This window comes from Alligator mississippiensis, chromosome 2 (genome assembly GCF_030867095.1).
Source record: "Alligator mississippiensis isolate rAllMis1 chromosome 2, rAllMis1, whole genome shotgun sequence".
Taxonomy (NCBI): Eukaryota; Metazoa; Chordata; order Crocodylia; family Alligatoridae; genus Alligator; species Alligator mississippiensis.
In genome coordinates, this window is record NC_081825.1 from 120,107,365 (window position 1) to 120,124,698 (window position 17,334).

The 17,334-nt window shown below is 47.8% G+C and overlaps 1 long non-coding RNA gene and 1 other non-coding gene across 2 annotated transcripts; one reads left to right on the forward strand and one right to left on the reverse strand.

The window, feature by feature from the left end:
- Positions 1-685: 685 nt before the first annotated feature.
- On the forward strand, positions 686-870 carry LOC132248972 (U2 spliceosomal RNA). Its single transcript, XR_009460437.1, has one exon. It is a non-coding gene; the product is annotated as a U2 spliceosomal RNA (small nuclear RNA).
- A 1,786-nt stretch (positions 871-2,656) lies between these two features.
- Positions 2,657-14,733, reverse strand: LOC132248589 (uncharacterized). The gene is made up of 3 exons (XR_009459854.1): positions 14,660-14,733; positions 6,278-6,325; positions 2,657-6,033 (listed from the first exon to the last, which is right to left on the reverse strand). It is a non-coding gene; the product is annotated as an uncharacterized LOC132248589 (long non-coding RNA).
- Positions 14,734-17,334: the final 2,601 nt, after the last annotated feature.

The following is a 17,334-nucleotide window of genomic DNA, read 5'->3' on the forward strand; positions in this document are numbered from 1 at the left end:
ATGAATGAACTCTGGAGTTTACTACTCCAGAGTTTTTTGCTCCCAGGCACCCTGTTTGAACGTGCACCCAGAGCAATTAACTCTGGAGCAATCAGCTCCAGAGTTTATTCATGAGCAGAACATGGAGCCCAGTTGGAGCAGCCCCAGCTACCAGCCTGGGGCTGCTCTGACCAAGCTCCATGTGCTGCAGAGGGGCTGGCTGAGGTACAAGGGTGCTGCAGTGTGGGGGCTGGCCAGCAGGCAGCCCTGGTACTGAAGTTCCTTCATGCCTCAGCCAGCCGGAACAGCCTCTGCATATGAACAATCTCCGCAGCACTTTGCTGTGAAGTTTATTGGTTTTCTGCACCCTAATAGGGGTGCACGTGCAGATGCTGACATGTTTTCTATGGAGCTAATTAGTCAGCTCTGCAATAAATGTCTTACGTAGGCATGCCCACTGACAAGAAAACATGACTCAATCTTGCTCTGCCTTCACTGGAGGCCGGTAGCTAGGTGGAGTAGACAGCTCAAAGATCCTGAGCGTGTACTTCAAGACCACTCTGAGCTACTTAGACTGGAAACAGATGCTGCCTTTGTGCCACCATAAAAATTGTTATGGTGGCACAAATCAAAAGCAAATAGAAGTCCATGCCCTTTGTCATGCCACAAATACCCTAATTTGTGGCCATGGCATCTTTTTGGATTCATACCTCTTAACAGCTACTAATAAAATTCAATTTGTGCTTATCAGTTTAATCACTGATACGTCCTTAATGTGAGGACCAATGCATTAAACGCATTTTTGGTGCTGGGAGAGGGCCTTGGGGCTTGCTCCAGCACCTCCATGCATTGACCCAGTATTGCAGTGCCTCCGGGCCTGATGCCCGCTCCCCTAACCCCCAGGCTTAGTTGGCTAACATTATATTTTCTGTAACCTAGTTGCATTCCCCTTCTCACCCCCATCCCTCTTATGTTAGTCCCTCGCTCAGGCAATTTGTATTTCCCTACTGGTTTTGTCATCTTTTTGGATTCATACCTCTTAACATCTACTAATTTGTGTTGCTATTTTGTGCTGGATGTCTGTTGTAAGGTGGGAAAGTGGGCAGTTCAAAGCTGCCCATGCTTTCCATCTATCCCATGCAGGCATTTTCAGGGCTTTAAGGGCCCAATTTGAAGAGGTATTCCTCAGGCATGCAGGATCTGAAGCCCCAGAGGTGCCTGTTCAGGTTTCCCCAGTTGCAGTGTTGTGCCCTGCATCAAAATCCCTGGGTAAGCCTCTGCCAGTGGGGAACCCTGGGTTTCCTTCCTTGCAAAAGTACACCCAGGGAGTCTGATGCAGGACATACCTCTGCAATTTGTGAAACCACAGGATTCCTCACTGGCAGAGGTGCATCTGGGGAATCCAACTCAGGATATGTCTCTGCAGACAGGGAAACCTCAGGGTTCCCCGTTTGCAGGTGTCTCCAGGGATTCCCCAGGCATGTCTCTGCAAGCAGGAAACTCTGGGTTTCCCTGGTTGCAGAGGTATGCCCTGAGTATTCTCCCACAGGGTCAGGCCCCTGGCATTCCTGGAGAGTAAAAAGTTTTAAAAATGGTCATTTGCATCTCTGACCAGGAAGGATGAAGTCAATTCACAAGCATAAGCCTACTGGAGTGGCAGGGGCCCAAACCTGAAGGATAGCAGGACATCTCAGCACAGCTGATCCACTTCATTTGGCAATGTCAACTTACAGTTTTACTATTCTGTTTAATTTTCAGACTTAGGTGTAGGTAAAGGGAAAACAAGTAGTCAGGGCTTTTTTCTTGGTGGTGATCCAGAGATCAACAAGCAGTTTATATAGACGTATATTTTTATCTGTCTTTCCAACTGCAAGCTCTTCAAAGCAAGTGCTTTCATCATTTGTGTCCTGTATCACATGGAGTCTGGTGCTGTCAAACCAAAGCAGCAACAATGACAACAGGGTAGGGAGGTCTTGCCTTTAAGGCACAAGAGTCTCAGAGAGGCCATGAAAATAATAAGAAAAAGAAAATCTATGTAGGATCAGAGGCCACCCGGGAAAGCCAGATCTGACATGGATTTGGGACTCACTCCTCGACTGAAATAAAAGAGCTACAGGATCATGAACAAACTATGGAGGAAAAAGCACAAGGTTGTCTAATAATGGTGACTGGCCAGATAGACAGCATCCAGCTACTGGGCATACAGAAAGCATTCCCAATAAAATCTTGATGGACCATTAAGGAAATCAATGTTATATCTCCCTGCTACAGGAAACCTAGACAAGTGGTCCCCAACCTTTTGGCCCCATAGGGGGATGACTGATGCAGGGGTCAATCTGTTAGCCAGACCCAGTGTGCCAGTCCGACCCCACATGCTGGATCTGGCCCCATGAACTTGATCTGACTTCACAGTGACCCCACATGCTGGCATGATCTGGCACATAGGACCACATTATTTGGGCTGCAGGGCTCCCTACAGGTCCAGAAATTTGGCAGCAAAAATGCTACAATTAATACTATCACTGTTTCCCTGCTGCCAAGTTTCCAGACCTGTGGGGAGCCCACAGATGACATGGCTTGGCAGACTGGATCTGGCCTACAAGCCAGAGTTTGATCACCACTGACCTAGACGCTTGAAAGAAATGCACAAGAGCAAGCCTGCTATATGTAAGGTTTTATTTGCACATAAAGATATAGGGACACAGCCTTTATATGTCTCAACGTTGCACACAACAGAAACAGACATAGGAAGAAGAAAAATGGGGCAAGGTGTCACCTTGGAAGACATCATGCTTTATTCCATTGTTGTTATTTTTAGGATATTTATTAGTTTACTGTATAATGACAGCACTGAACTCCAAGTACATTTTAGCTGAGCTTAGTTGCATATTGGCTTATGCCATTGCTTGGAAGGAAGGCAGGCACTGATAACAGGAATACTGGCACTCAGCCCATGGTAAAAAGAGCAGTCTTCTTTTAAAAAGCATACAACGCTCAAAATAGAGAAAGAAAATGGATACTTAAGTAGTCAATTCCATGGAAAAAAAAGTCTTTCTGTATTTGTACTGTGCTTTCTGGGGAAGCGTCAGACTTCACAATACAAGGGCAGTTGGCAGTGGTAATGGCAATGTGAAAAGTAGAACTGCTTCTCCTAAATTCAGAATTCCTACTTCCTTAAAGATATTATTATCAGACATGGGAAACTCAATTCACGTTTGTAAACCTCAAATACAAGTTGCTTGTAGAAGGTGAGGAGGTTTGTTATGAAAATTTCAGACAGCTGCAATTAAAACAGAATCCAATCTCCTATTTCTGAAAGTAGAATATCAGAAAAAGCCAATCCCAAAATATCTGAAAAAAAACAGTTTTATTTCTTAGAATACCTGCAGCCTATGAAATGAAGAAACAATGCCAGAAACGAAGAGGTAGGTAATAATAATGACAAACTTTAGGGTTTAAGAGAACTACTAAGTGTTGGGTTCTGTCATAGATCTAGGGCTGGGGTTCTTAACCTTTTGGACTCAAAGCACCTCTTGTTTGATTCAAGGCACCCCTCAGAAAGTGCCAGCTCTTGTATTGCATTTGTTTTTTTGACTATGGAGAAAAAATAATAATAATAGAGCAATTCTTCTGTTGCAGAGAATGCACAAAGACCACAACAGATCAAACTGTTTTTAACACTATAGATTCCTATTTGAAATATCTGGATTTTTCTTGTGATTTATGTTTGCACACCTAAGAGTGCCAACGTCGTGTGGTACTGCCTGAAGCGCCCTTGAAAAGATGTCAAGGGTGCTGTAGTACCCTACTTGATAATCAGGGATCTAGGGAGGTATTTAAGCTTGTGCTCGACTAGAAACTCTAGCCCGTGTATCATCTTCATCTTTACAAATGTAATCCTGTTGTTAATACATGCAAACTTCCAAACAAGTGTATCCATACCTCAGCTGAATTTAATTCCTGGTGTCCAACTGGTTGGCTGGAAGCTTCCAAAGCATAAATACCAATACATTCAGCCCTAAATTAAGTCCTGGTGTCCATGGATGTAACTTGATCAATGGAGTTGCTCCTGCTTTAACTACACGTTGAAAGTGTAAATGATTTGACCTGTCAGCTCTTTGTAAAGGGTTTGGAAGCCACACATCACTGTGTAACATATTCTATTCAAGCCTAAGTAGTTCCAGCACAACTGCATGAGGTTATTTCTCCTGAAAATTGCTAATTTTGGGGGGTTTGATTTAGCAAATATGGAAAAGAACATTTAAAGGTACAGTTCAGAACAGCAAAATAAAGTAAAAGCCAGTAAAATGGCAGAGGAGGCTAGAGGAAGTGAAAGTCATTTAGTAAACAAAGCGAAACACCCATCCTTCATCTTTCCTAACCAATTTCCTTCCTACCACCATACGTTGCGGCCCTCCCTAGAAGTTCTATACAAAGACTTAGGCTTTATAGAAGGCCCTGCAGGCTTCAGGTGACTTAGATAAAAGGAAACCCTCAAGCCTGGAAAGGTCACCAACCTGACAAAGAAGCTGGGCTCTAGCATATTTACTGATTTCAACCACAGCCGTGAAGCGAGAGAGAATCTCTCAGACATTCCAAACTATGTTCCTATGTCTAAATTATCGTTATTTCAATAGTTTCTCTCTGATAAAGCCTAAATAGGACTCTTATACTAGCTGAGGATGTGCCCCTTGGGTTATTTCTAAGGATCTTTATAAAATGACATTGTTTCAATGCTCCAATGACATTGGAGTCAATGTACTATGTATTTTATACCAGCTGAGAATTTGGCCTCTTGTTTTCCACAAAGTTTTAAAATCTTCATTCTTCACCTGGCCACAACAAAATGGCTTTCTGGTTGGGACGTGCAACTCACACTTTTAATATTATCCTCAAAGGATCAGAGAGTTGAAAATGTTGTGATTCCATTTTCACTAATGAAAAGTTTCTCATTCTTGGCTGCCAGTGATGCAGTACATTTCAGACATTCTTATTCTCTGAATTAATGCACGTGGGACAACTAATATGGTTCTTTTCACATAAGAGATGTTTTTTGATTCTGCATTTCATGTTACATAGCAACACTACATAGCCTATACTGGAAAAGTGGCATTCTGTTTTCATATTGCTAATGTCTGCTTTGAAGTAGTTTGGAAATGTAGCAATATAGAATTTGAATATATTATCACTGAAAATAATGCATGCAGGTAGAGGAATTAGAAGATCGAGGCCACATTTCTGGTACTGGGTTACTAAACATACATAGAGTACAGCAGTATATAGATATATATTATATTTGTCCAAGAATCTGCATCTCTATATCCTAGAAGCATGTTTAGCATTATAATCTAAATTCCAAACAAAGGAAAATTTAAAAAGAGAGTTGCTTGTCCGAAGTACAGTACTGGGTGGGGAGTTGTTCATTGTGGTTCCAGCCACAGCAGAGCAGTGGTACCTCTCTGGGACACTGGTACACTGTTCTATATTGTCCTTTCACAGCATCTGATGAAGTGAGCCTTTGTTCATGAAAGTTTGTGTTATATAATTTAGTCAGTATGTAACATGCATATCTACTCTTACTACTGCCTGACTTCAGACAAACATGGCTAACTACTTTGGTCACCTCTCTAGGAAACAGAATAGATGGCTGCAGGGAAGTCAACCCAAAATGTATTCCTTCATGAAGAAGAATGGGTGGGGAGAAGTGTGTACTGCTGGTGAGGATGTTAGAAAAAGTCACTAAACTCCTTAATATGACTGGGAGTAAAATGAGAGACAACCAAAGGAGCCTGAGCATAAAGATGTTTCAAAATAAACTGAGGTTTAACAAAGCTCTGTATAGAAACAGCAATCTGGAGTGGGGAAATTAAGGAACACAGATGACATTAACTGTTAGGAGACTGAAACAGTCACTTGAATTGTAAATTCTGTTCTTCTCAAGTAGGTTTTTTTTTCCCTTGGGGGGTGGGAAGGAAAGAGGGGGACCATACACATCTCATAATTCTCTTCCATCTGGAATCCAACACGTATTGTCCCAGATTCTTTCTTTAGGCCCTAAAAAAAATAAAATTAAAAAAAAAAAATCAACAAAATACTTAAATATACACTTAGGCATATTTTTAACTACCTTCCTGAAGCAGGACCCTATATTTGAATTAGGAAAAATAAAGTAATTATTCTAGTGCGAAAGAAGTATTGAGATTAGAACTGTACCCAAGACAGAGTCTTCTAGTAAATACACATAATATCCCTAATGCACTAAAATCACAGACCTGAGGAATATAGCACAGCATCTTACCCAAAGTAGCTCCATCATCCAGCTAGAATGCACACAAGTCTCTTCTTTCTTTTAAAGGAAATAAATAAATATTATTACATAAGGAATCATGAGAAAAGTGCGTTAAAGTGACAGCTGTAACTTTTAAAATCAAACACAAATTAATAGCTAATAAAAGTGTGTAGAATTTGTTCTAGAACTTAGTGAATAAGAAATGTGTCCCAGTAATGCTGCATTATGCAACCATAAGACAACCAAACATGATATCTCACATTAAAAAAAAAAAAAAAAAAAAAAAAGAACTTTCTTGTAATACTTGGTACTATGTAGTACAAAGTTCTCTTTCAGATAGTATCACAGATGCTGACAGACAAGCAAACAAAAGAGGGAAGTACAGACACTAGAAGCAAGTTACAGTGTGGCCCATTGAGACCTATATAATACATTTGGATGGAAGTCCAGAATGGCTGACTTTTTTTTGCAAAAATTTATGGAAAAAAAATTAAAAACTTGGGGAGATAAGAGATACCAAATCTTGCCAAAATATTTATATGCTTCTGAACCGAGCAGGGCAGATCTTCAGATGAGAAATTGATTGTAACAGTGTTGGCTAATAAAAAGTGAAATGTATGGCCTTCTCATTGCAAATGCTGCCCCAGATGTTCAACCACAAGGTACATAGGCTAAGCACTCAATCCAATGAAGGGAAGAAAAATATCAAATAAATGAATGTCAGGGTATCCTTTTACCAATGAAAGCACTATATTCAACTAAAGAGCAAACAGTATATGGTATCCCAGGTGACTCCTTAAGTATCTTGCCATAGAATTATTGAAGTAATAAGGATGAAAATTGCAAAAAGACCGAAGAGGAGATTTCATATTCTACACCTTCACAAGAGGAGAAACAGCCATTTTCAGAACCTGGATGAGAGATTGATACCATCATTAACATGAACAATATGGAAAGTTCACATACTAAGCATAAAACTTTAAAATATTATGGTCCTAGTTTATGAGCCTCCTTCTATACAATATAATTCTAAGTGTAGTTGATCAGACCAAGTTTCACTGGGAGCAAGGTGAATGTTATGATGATCTATTTTCTCAGTTTATGGCTAATAAAAGGAATATTAACATCTCTAGAATCTGTGATCTCAGAACTGTGCACTGGAAGGCATTCTAGTTGAATTCTTCACATTATCCATCAGTTCATTTTAAAATGGCCACGGCTGTATTCCGATTGCATCTGCTCAATCTCTGTGTAACCCTCTTACTCTATAGCCAAAACCATCCAGCGCTAAAATTGTTGAAATGTAAGATTTTCAGTGTTGTGCTCTTTAAGTTCAGTAAAATCTAAACCCTTGGCTCAAGATACCTGTTGTCAGTTGCAAATTGGATTTTTTATCTGTTTTATATACTTTAAGACTGGAAGGGGCCTTAGTAACCAAGTAGTCAATAAACAGAACCCTGCAAATCCTAGAAAGAAAGATTTTAGTTGTTTATAATAAATCAGATATACAATCCGTTTCTCTTCCCCTACGATTAGTTTTATGCAGATTTTTTCAATGATGACCCTCTTATCTCCTGCATGTTTTACAAGTTTTGTTTTTTAATTTTTTGTTTGTATCAATTATTTGAAACAAATATAGGTCTTGTAAACCTAGAAGCAAGGCAAGATTGTTTTAGAACAGAAAAGAAATCTAGTATTTCAGTATTGGGTGTCACACTAGAGCAAGATAAATTTGAAGGGAGCATCCAGATGAACCCGCCCATACCTGTGGCTACATCTCAAAGCAGTTTGAGACATGGCAAGAGGCATGCTGGGAACAAAAAAAAAAAAACCCCAAAACCCACCCCCCAAAAAGCCCATTCCCTGCACTGTATATTTGCAATGCAAGGTCAAAATTTTATACCTGAATATCCAGGTATCAAAAAAACAAAACAAAACAAAACAAAACAAACAAAAACAAAACAGAAAAAAACCGTGCCAGGCTTTTGGCAGGTAGGCTTGAGGCAACCGGAGGCTCAGGTCCTCCAAAGAAATGCTCTGGTAGCTGGCCAGAGCATCTCTATGTCTTCTCTTTTCCCCAGTGCTGCAGTATGCTGCCTGCCCATGCAGGGCAAACAGTGATGCAGGCTGCAGCAACTTGGACCCAGGCTCCATTCCAGGAAAGTAGGAGGCAGTTGGAGGGGGGCGGCTCTGAGGGTGTAGGGGACTGTGGGCGGGGGGGAGCAGCCTGGGAGGGGTGGGTCCCCCACCCACCCCCCACAGGGCCCACAGCTCACTTGCAGCAGCCATTGGGGTGCTCAGGGCCCTCCTGGCACAGACACCCACAGCACAGGGCAGCATGGTTCAGCCCCAGCCCCCTGGCACCTGGTGCTGCCTGTGCCAAATCACATAGCCCTAACCTGGCTTGGCACAGGGCTGTGTACCTTCAGGCAGCTCTGGGCCACTTGGGCTGTCACCTGGGGCCCCATGCCACTCATGGGGACTGCCTGTTGTGCTGGGCTGGTTCCTGTATAAATGGCCTGTGCCGTCAGGCCAGGCTGGTTCTGTGCATGCAAGATCCAGCCTGGCATGACAGGCAGTCACCGCAAGCAGCACCAGACCCCAGGAGACAGCCTGAAGTGCTGTCCTGGAGTGACCCAGAGGTGCCCAAAAGTGTACAGTCCCATGCCAAGCTGGGGCAGACCCACGTAATATGGCACAGGTAGCACCAGGTGCTGCCCTGTGGAGGTGGGGCTGTGCCAGGAGGGCCTTGAGGACCCTGATGGTGGCTTCTGCTGTGCGTGAGCTATGGGCCATGCAGGGGAGCTGTGTGCCCTGCAGGGGGACTGTGTGCCATGCATGTGGGCCTCTGGGGAGGCACATGTGGGTCCGGTGGGGAGGCAGTCCATGTGCTGTTTTGGGGACTGTGCTCCGTGGGGAGGCAGGGGACCCACCCCTTCTGAGTAGCCCCCCCCACACATGGTTCCCCCCACACCCACACACCTACCCACACTGCTTCCTGCAAACCCCACATCCCCCCCATCACACACCCATTGTGCCCAACTACCAGATAGGATGAGACCTGCTGGCAGGAGCTGTGGCTGCAGCAGCAGTTGTCCCCACATATTAGTTACTAAAGGGGCAAGGGAAACTCTAATTGTTCTATGATAAGGAACTAAAAAGCAAACAGCAAAACACATAGATATTTAGAATTTACTTTATTATGATGATAGAGACACCGGTAGGCTTCCAAATTGCTTTAAAAAACCCAGGGAACTCTCAGTTAGGGTTGCTTCAGAAGTCCAGCTGGCAAAAGGGGTAGTGTCTCCAGATACCAGTTGGCCAGGCCCCAGTTAGTACACCCAGTTAGAGTGGGTCTTAAGTCCCACCTAGATAACTACTAGCCCCTTGTGAGGCTAATGAATGAGTGGTACAACTAAAAGCAAAAACAGGATAGGAGTGTCATGTGAGTTGAAGGTTCAAAAAACGTGAAAAAGTGTATCTGAGGGGGGTAGCAAGCAGAGCCTCCTGGGCCATGCCCACCAGTTCTCAAAGGCATCCAAAGAGCCAGTGGACACTGCCCACTGGTGCTGTACAGGGAAACGTGCATGGACAAGTAAGAGTCTCCACAGTTGAGAGTATCCATAGTCCTCGAGCACCTTGAACCTCTTGCAGCCACAGCACAGCCTGCTGAGTTGGGCAACTGCAGCTACCGCCCCTGCTCTCCCAAAAACAAAACGCAAAGTGTTTGTTGTGGGAGAATCCATCCTGAGGGGGACTGAGTGGGTAATCTGCTGCCCCAACCCCTTAGCCTGGGAAGTCTGCTGTTTCCTGAGGGCCCGCATCCGAGACATTGCGGAGAAGATCCCTAAGCTCCTCCAGCCCACAGACCACTATCCCATGCTCCTTATTCATGTGGGCACCAATGACACAGCTTGGCGCATGCCCAGCCAGGTCATGAGGCACTACAGGGATTTGGGAGCAGGGCTAAAGAGTCTGGAGGCACAGGTGGTGTTCTCTTCAATCCTCCCAGTCTCAGGGTATGGGCTGAGGAGGGAGAAGAGGATCCAGGTAGTCAACCAAAGACTGCAGCACTGTTGTCATCAGGAAGGCTTTGGCTTCCATGACCACAGCCCGCTCTCTGGCGAGAGAGGCAGCGACTGCTGGGAAGAGATGGCCTCCACCTCTCTCCCCTGGGGAGGAAGCTCTGCTCAGCCAGACTGGCTGACCTGCTCCACCGGGCTTTAAACTAAGCCCGCCGAGGGATGAGGGACCTACCGCCACTGCTGGCCCACTGAGCAACACTCACAAAGCCAGCAGGCCAAGCCACTCCTGCCCCAGCCCTGGTATAATCTGTGGGCAAGGCAAGAGCCCCCAAGGGAACACTTCCCTGCCTGTACACAAATGCCAGGAGCCTGGGGAATAAGCAGGAGGAACTCGTCCTCCTGCTTAACGCAAATAATTATGACCTCATAGGGATAACAGAGACCTGGTGGGACTCCACCCATGACTGGACCATGGGTATAAATGGCTATACCTTGTACAGGAGAGATCGAGTAGATAAAAGGGGCAGGGGTGTAGCTTTCTATGTTAAGGAAAGCTACTCGTCCCTGCAAGCTGATGTTGGAGACCAGAGTGGACAACTGGAGACCCTCTGGGTAAAAATCCATGGGGAACATGGCAGAGGGGACACAATGATGGGAGTCTACTATAAACCTCCAACCCAAAGTCAAGAGCTTGACCAGGAGTTTGCCCGGGAACTGGCTGAGGCCGCATGCTCCAGGACCATGGTTGTCATGGGTGACTTCAATTACCCAGACATCTCATGGGAAGATCACTCAGCAAAATCCGAGTGGTCGCAAAGCATCCTATCATGCATGGATGACCTCTATCTGACTCAAGAATTCTACGGGCCAGTGAGAGGTAAAGTGCTGCTCAACCTGCTACTGGCTACTGGGGATGACCTAATCAGCAACCTAGTGATTGATGGGAAGCTGGGTGACAGTGACCATGAGCTGATCACCTTCACCATCCACCGTAAAGCTGGTAAGTCAGTCAGCAACACTGAAGTCCTTAACTTCAGGAAAGCCGACTCTGACAAGCTCAGGAGGCTTGTCAGTGAGGCCCTAAGGGATCACGACCCCAGGAGGAGGAGAGTCCAAGAAGAGTGGTTGCTCCTTAAAGGAGTGATCCTCAATGCACAAGCTAATTCTATTCCATCTCGGAGGAAAGACAGCAAGAGGCCACAGCAGCCCCCCTGGCTCTCCAGGGATCTAGCAGACCTCCTGAGGCTAAAAAGTAAGGCCTACAAAGGACTGAGGATGTGATTCACCTTCAAGGAGGAATATTCTGCACTGGTCTGGTCCTGTAGGGAGCAAACCAGGAAAGCCAAGGCTGCAACTGAATTCCAACTAACTTTGAGCATCAAGGACAATAAAAAGTCCTTTTTCAGATATGTGGGGAGCCGGAGGAAAAGCAAGGGCAACATTGGATCCCTGCTGAACCAGATGGGACAACTGACAACTGACCCCCAGGAAAAAGCCAACCTATTAAATGGGTACTTTGCAGTGGTCTTTCATCAGTCCCATGGGACGCCCATGCCTGCTATGGGACAAGGAGGTCCGGGTGAGGGAGATCCTTTTCCCTGCATCAATGCAGACCTCGTAAAGGAACACCTTGAGAGGTTGGATACCTTCAAGTCAGCTGGCCCTGACAATCTACACCCCAGGGTACTCAAGGAGGTGGCAAGCATCATAGCCCAGCCTCTGGCAGAGATCTTTAAGAACTCCTGGTGCTCTGGTATAGTGCCCGAAGACTGGAAGAAGGCCAATGTGGTGCCTATCTTCAAGAAAGGGAGGAAAGTGGATCCAGCAAACTATAGGCCCATCAGCCTGACTTCTATCCCGGGGAAGATCTTAGAAAAGTTTATTAAAGAGGCTTAATGGACTGGCCAATGCCAACATCCTGAGGGATAGCCAGCACGGGTTTGTAGTGGGTAGGTCTTGCCTGACCAAATCTCATTTCCTTTTATGACCAGGTGACCCATCACCTGGACAAGGGAGAAGAGATTGATGTAATATATTTTGACTTCAAAAAAGCCTTCAATCTGGTATCCCATGATCACCTCTTGGCAAAACTGGCCAATTGTGGCCTTGGGTCCATCACGATCCGCTGGCTGGGAAATTGGCGCCGTGGTCGGACCCAGAGGGTGGTAATTGACGGAAGCCAATCATCATGGTGCCCTGTGACCAGTGGGGTCCCCCAAGGCTCTGTCCTTGGACCCATATTGTTCAACATCTTCATTAATGATGTGGACATTGGAGTCAGAAGCGGACTGGCCAAGTTCGCCGATGACACCAAACTTTGGGGCAAAGCATCCACACCTGAAGACAGGAGGGTGATCCAGGCTGACCTGGACAGGCTCAGCAAATGGGCGGATGAGAACCTGATGGTGTTTAACAGTGAAAAATGCAAGGTTCTCCACCTTGGGAAGAAAAACCTGCAGCATCCGTGTAGGACCAGCAGTGCTACACTAGCTAGTACTACAGAAGAAAGAGACTTGGGGGTCATCACTGACCACAAGTTGAACATGAGCCTGCAATGTGATGCTGTGGCTAGTAAAGTGACCAAAACACTGGCTTACATCCATAGATGCTTCTCAAGCAAATCCCGGGACGTCATTCTCCCATTGTACTCAGCCTTGGTGAGGCCGCAGCTCGAGTACTGGGTCTAGTTTTGAGCCCCACAATTCAAAAATGATGTGGAGAAGCTTGAGAGAGTCCTGATAAGAGCCACACACATGATCAGAGGTCAGGAAAAGAGACCATACGACGACAGGCTGAGATCCATGAGGCTTTTTAGCCTGGAAAAAGGCGTAGGTTCAGGGGTGATCTGATGGCTACCTGTAAGTTTATCAGGGGTGACCACCAGTATCTGGGGGAATGTTTGTTCACCAGAGCACCCCCAGGGACGACAAGGTCAAATGGTTATAAACCACTGCAAGACCATTTTAGGCTGGACATAAGGAAGAATTTCTTTACTGTCCAAGCCCCCAAGGTCTGGAATAGCCTGCCATCAGAGGTGGTTCAAGCACCTACATTGAACACCTTCAAGATTAAATTGGATACTTATCTTGCTGGGATCCTATGATGCCAGCTGACTTCCTGCCCTTTGGGCAGGGGGCTGCACTTGATGATCTTCCGAGGTCCCTTCCAGCCCTAATGTCTATGAAATCTGTGAAATCTTCCCGGCCAGAGCTTCCTCCCTGGTCATGTACAGGACCACTTTGCCAGGGCCAGGAGGAGGTTGACCAGGAGGTTCCAGGACTTGGTGGGGCCATGGATGGGGTGCCAAAAAATAAAAAGGTGAGGGGTGAAGTTCTACCAGAACCTCAGAGGGTTCTGGGGGTGGAGGTGGAAGAGCTGTAGCGTGGCACACTTGACCCCAGAAGCTCCTGTTTATTTGTTCATTCAAAGTTGCCATGGGCTCCAAGGGCCACCCAGTAAACTAGTAGCCCCCACTATATGGGAGCTAACGAATGAATGGAACAACTGAATTCGTGGGACAATTAAGGGGAAAAAAAAATCCGCATAGAAGTGTTGTGGGGGGTGAAAGGGTCAAAACATGAAAATAAGTACTCCAGAGGGAGACACCAAGCAGAGGCGCCTGGGCCTCACCCACCAGTCCTCAAAGGCATCCAAAGAGCTGGTGGACACTGGTGCTTGTAATGGGACAGGGTCCCCAGGGATGGCCGTGGGATCCCTAGGGCGCCTTGACCATGCCAATTCGGCCCAATGAGCACCCTCTCTCACCCACCCCATCTTGTTGGTAATAATTATGAATAGGGAGGCTGCCCTCAAGTTTATGTTGGGACCCTGAGGGTTCTTGGACCCCTTTTGGGTCCTGCACAAAAGTGGGTGCCTCTCAGGGCACCTTCAGCTTTATGGGCTAGATGCGTGGCTCCAAATTGCCCTTTTACCATGCCCCAAGCTCACAGATGGCATTCACACAATGCCCCTCTGAGGCCTCAGTTTCACTTGGCCTCTGGTCAGTGCTGGGCTCTCCATACCTGTCTCTCACTGCGCTCCTCAGCGCTGGTTTCTCCGCAGCCCTGTCTCTCTCTCACTGCGCCCACACTGTCGCTGGGGTCTGTGCACCCCAGATACTGCGCCCACACTGGCACTGGGGTCTGTGCACTGTAGTGGGTCCCCAATGAGGCCTCCTCCTTCCCCAGTAGCCACAACTCAATCCTCTGGTTTACAAACAGAAATCAAAATACAAGCCCCTGGACTATAACATAATGCAAGCAGCTCAGAGTGTGCTCTGTCCCTTTAAATGAATCACCATTACCCCAGCACAATATGCCTTGTAGGCCATGAGCAAGTAGCTCATCCTGAAGTCCCTTAACCTTACCAGAAGCAGGAGATGGGCCATCAATCCTCTTCACTTAGCTTCCTCTAGGAGAGCTCCTTCCCCCATTGCTGCTGGCAGAGAACTACCCTCTGGTCCCAGCCCTGGGGTTTATATATGCCCCAAGCCCTGCCTCTTCTGGTCAGCTTGCAGATGTGGGCTAATGCCCTCATTTCTGCTTCCATGGTAACTTGCAGCTGAGGGGTTCCTGAATGACTGCTAGGGCTCTCTCCCTAGAAGTTTCAGCCCTTAAAAGAGCATGCACCTTAGTGTCCTGCGACAGTGCTCTGCCCAGAAACATGCACAGGCAAGTGAGAGGGAAGTGACCCTCCAGTCTCCGGGCACCTTCCCAGCCAGAGCCTCCTTCCTCATCAAGTACAGGGCCCACTTGGCCAGGGCCAGGAGGTTGACCAGGAGGTCCCGGGACTTGGTGGGGCTGCAGATGGCCTGACCAAAAAAACAAGGTGGGGGATGAAATTCAACCAGAACCTCAGGAGAATTCTGGAGGTAGAGGGGCTGCAGCCTGGCACACTTGAGGGACATGTGTGCCAGGGTCTCCCTCTGCCCACAGAAGGGGTAGGAGACCAGGGTGTCTGTGAGGGGTACTGGTGGCAGGGGCACCACTCTTGCCAGTGGGACCTGATGGCACATACATTCCTGTGCTGACAGTTCCATGGAGGAGCCACCAGATGAGGTCCCCAGTAGCCTGTGGGATGAGGGTGGAGTACAGACTCAGCCACTGGGGTGCCCCAGCCACACCTCACCAAGCAGGTCCTGTGACTTGGTGTCTGGGTGGGACACGAGGGTAGCATGATGGAACGCGCGGCACATGAGTGTGTAGCGGTGGTGGTGATGGACGGTGGAAAAGCAGACTGTCCTGGTGTCCTCTGGCCAGCTCAGGTGGTGGAGTGGGGAACACCACAAGGCCAAGTGAGGCATCGGCCCCATGATAAACTCTGGTGGGCCAGAGGACATGGTGGTGTGGGGACCTCTGCTGCACAAGACCTGGTCCACAAAGGTAAGGGCATTGGGAGGTAAGGCCTATTTTACATCCTGGATCAGATGGTAGGTTGCACATGTCATGGGTAGACCCATGTGCCGGGCCAGCACAGTGGGGTCCACTCACTCCTACCTATCCTAGTTTAGGAGGTCTCTGACATGGGCAGCACCAGCCAGGATCAACCTCGGTCACAACTGAGGTGCCTCTGCTCTCGGCACCTGCAGCCGGGGGTTCCAGAGGAGGGGCTTGAGGAGCAGGTCAGAGCCCTGGGCAAGTATCACAGGGGACCTGGAGGCAGAGACCAGCCTCCAGGCCCAGAGGAGGTCCTGGTAAAACTCTGACAGCCCTTACAGGGAGAAACCCTGCAGGCCAAGAAGCAGCCAGTCATATCAGAGTCCCCAGATGTGGTGAAGGAAGGCGTTCCCCAAGTGGCCCCACGCCGCATGGCTACCAACACTGTATAGCCGTCACTGCAGGGCCTGAAGGCGGAACTTTAGGACCTGGCTGCACAGGCAAACCAGGCACCGGATGCCCTCCCACAAGGGGAGGCTCAGGACCGTTGCAGTGACCCAGTGCTGTCCTGGCCACAAAAATTCCACTGCCCATCTCTGGAGCCCTGCCAGGACCTCAGGGGACACAGGCAGGGTGTGTAAGCAATGCCATAGCATGGACAGGACCAGCTGGTTCAGCACCAGGACTCTCCCATGCAGCCCAAAGCTCTTGACCCAGTTGACCCAGGCAGAGGAGGCTGCCAAGTACGCCTGGCAGGCCTCCGCCTGTGCCAGGTTGCCTGTGTCCTGGACTGCAAGGAGTATGTTATCAGTGTACGCTGACAGGACCAGCCACACCGCTGGTTCTGGGAGCATCAACCCCACCACCCACCTCCACAGGAGGATGAGGAAGGGCTCCAGGGCCAAGGCATACAGCTGGCCTGACAGTGGGCAGCCTTGACAAACCCTCTCCTGAATGGGATGGGCTCCATGAGGGTCCAGTTGAGCTTGACTAAATACTCTGAAGAGGCGTACAACACCTGGAGAGCCTGCCAGAGGCTCGCAACATGCCCGTGAGGTACCTCTGATCCACTCTGTCAAATGCCTTCTCCTGGTGCAGGGACAGGAGGGCAAAAGACAGGTCCTCCTGGTGTGTTAGCTTCAGGAGGTCCTGAACCAGGTACAGGTTGTCGAAGATGGAACATCTGGGCACCATGTACGTCTGGTAGGGATGGATCACATCCATCAGCACAGACCGCAGGCACAGCAAGATGGCCTTCACTGCCACCTTGTAGTCCATGCAGAGGAGGGACACAGGGGCCAGTTCCTCAGGTCATGGGGATCCCCCTTACTCAGCAGGAGAGTCAGCACTCTGTACTCTGGCACAACAGGGGGAGTTCCCCACGTCCCTCAGATTTGGCCCAGACTATGGCAGACTCCGGGCTGAGGATGTCCCAGAAGTCCCAGTAGAAATCTATGGTCAGTCCGTCAATGCCTGATGCCTTGTTGCCAGGCATCAGGCAGAGAGCAGCCGAACACTTGGCCAGAGTGAAAGGATCCTCCAGCCAGTCCCTGTCACTCACGCTGACCTACAGGAGTCCCTCCCACAGAGTCCAACAGGGTTTGGTGTTGGTTGGATCCAAGGAAAAGAGCACTTTGTAGAAGGCCTGTGCGTGCTGGTGCATCTC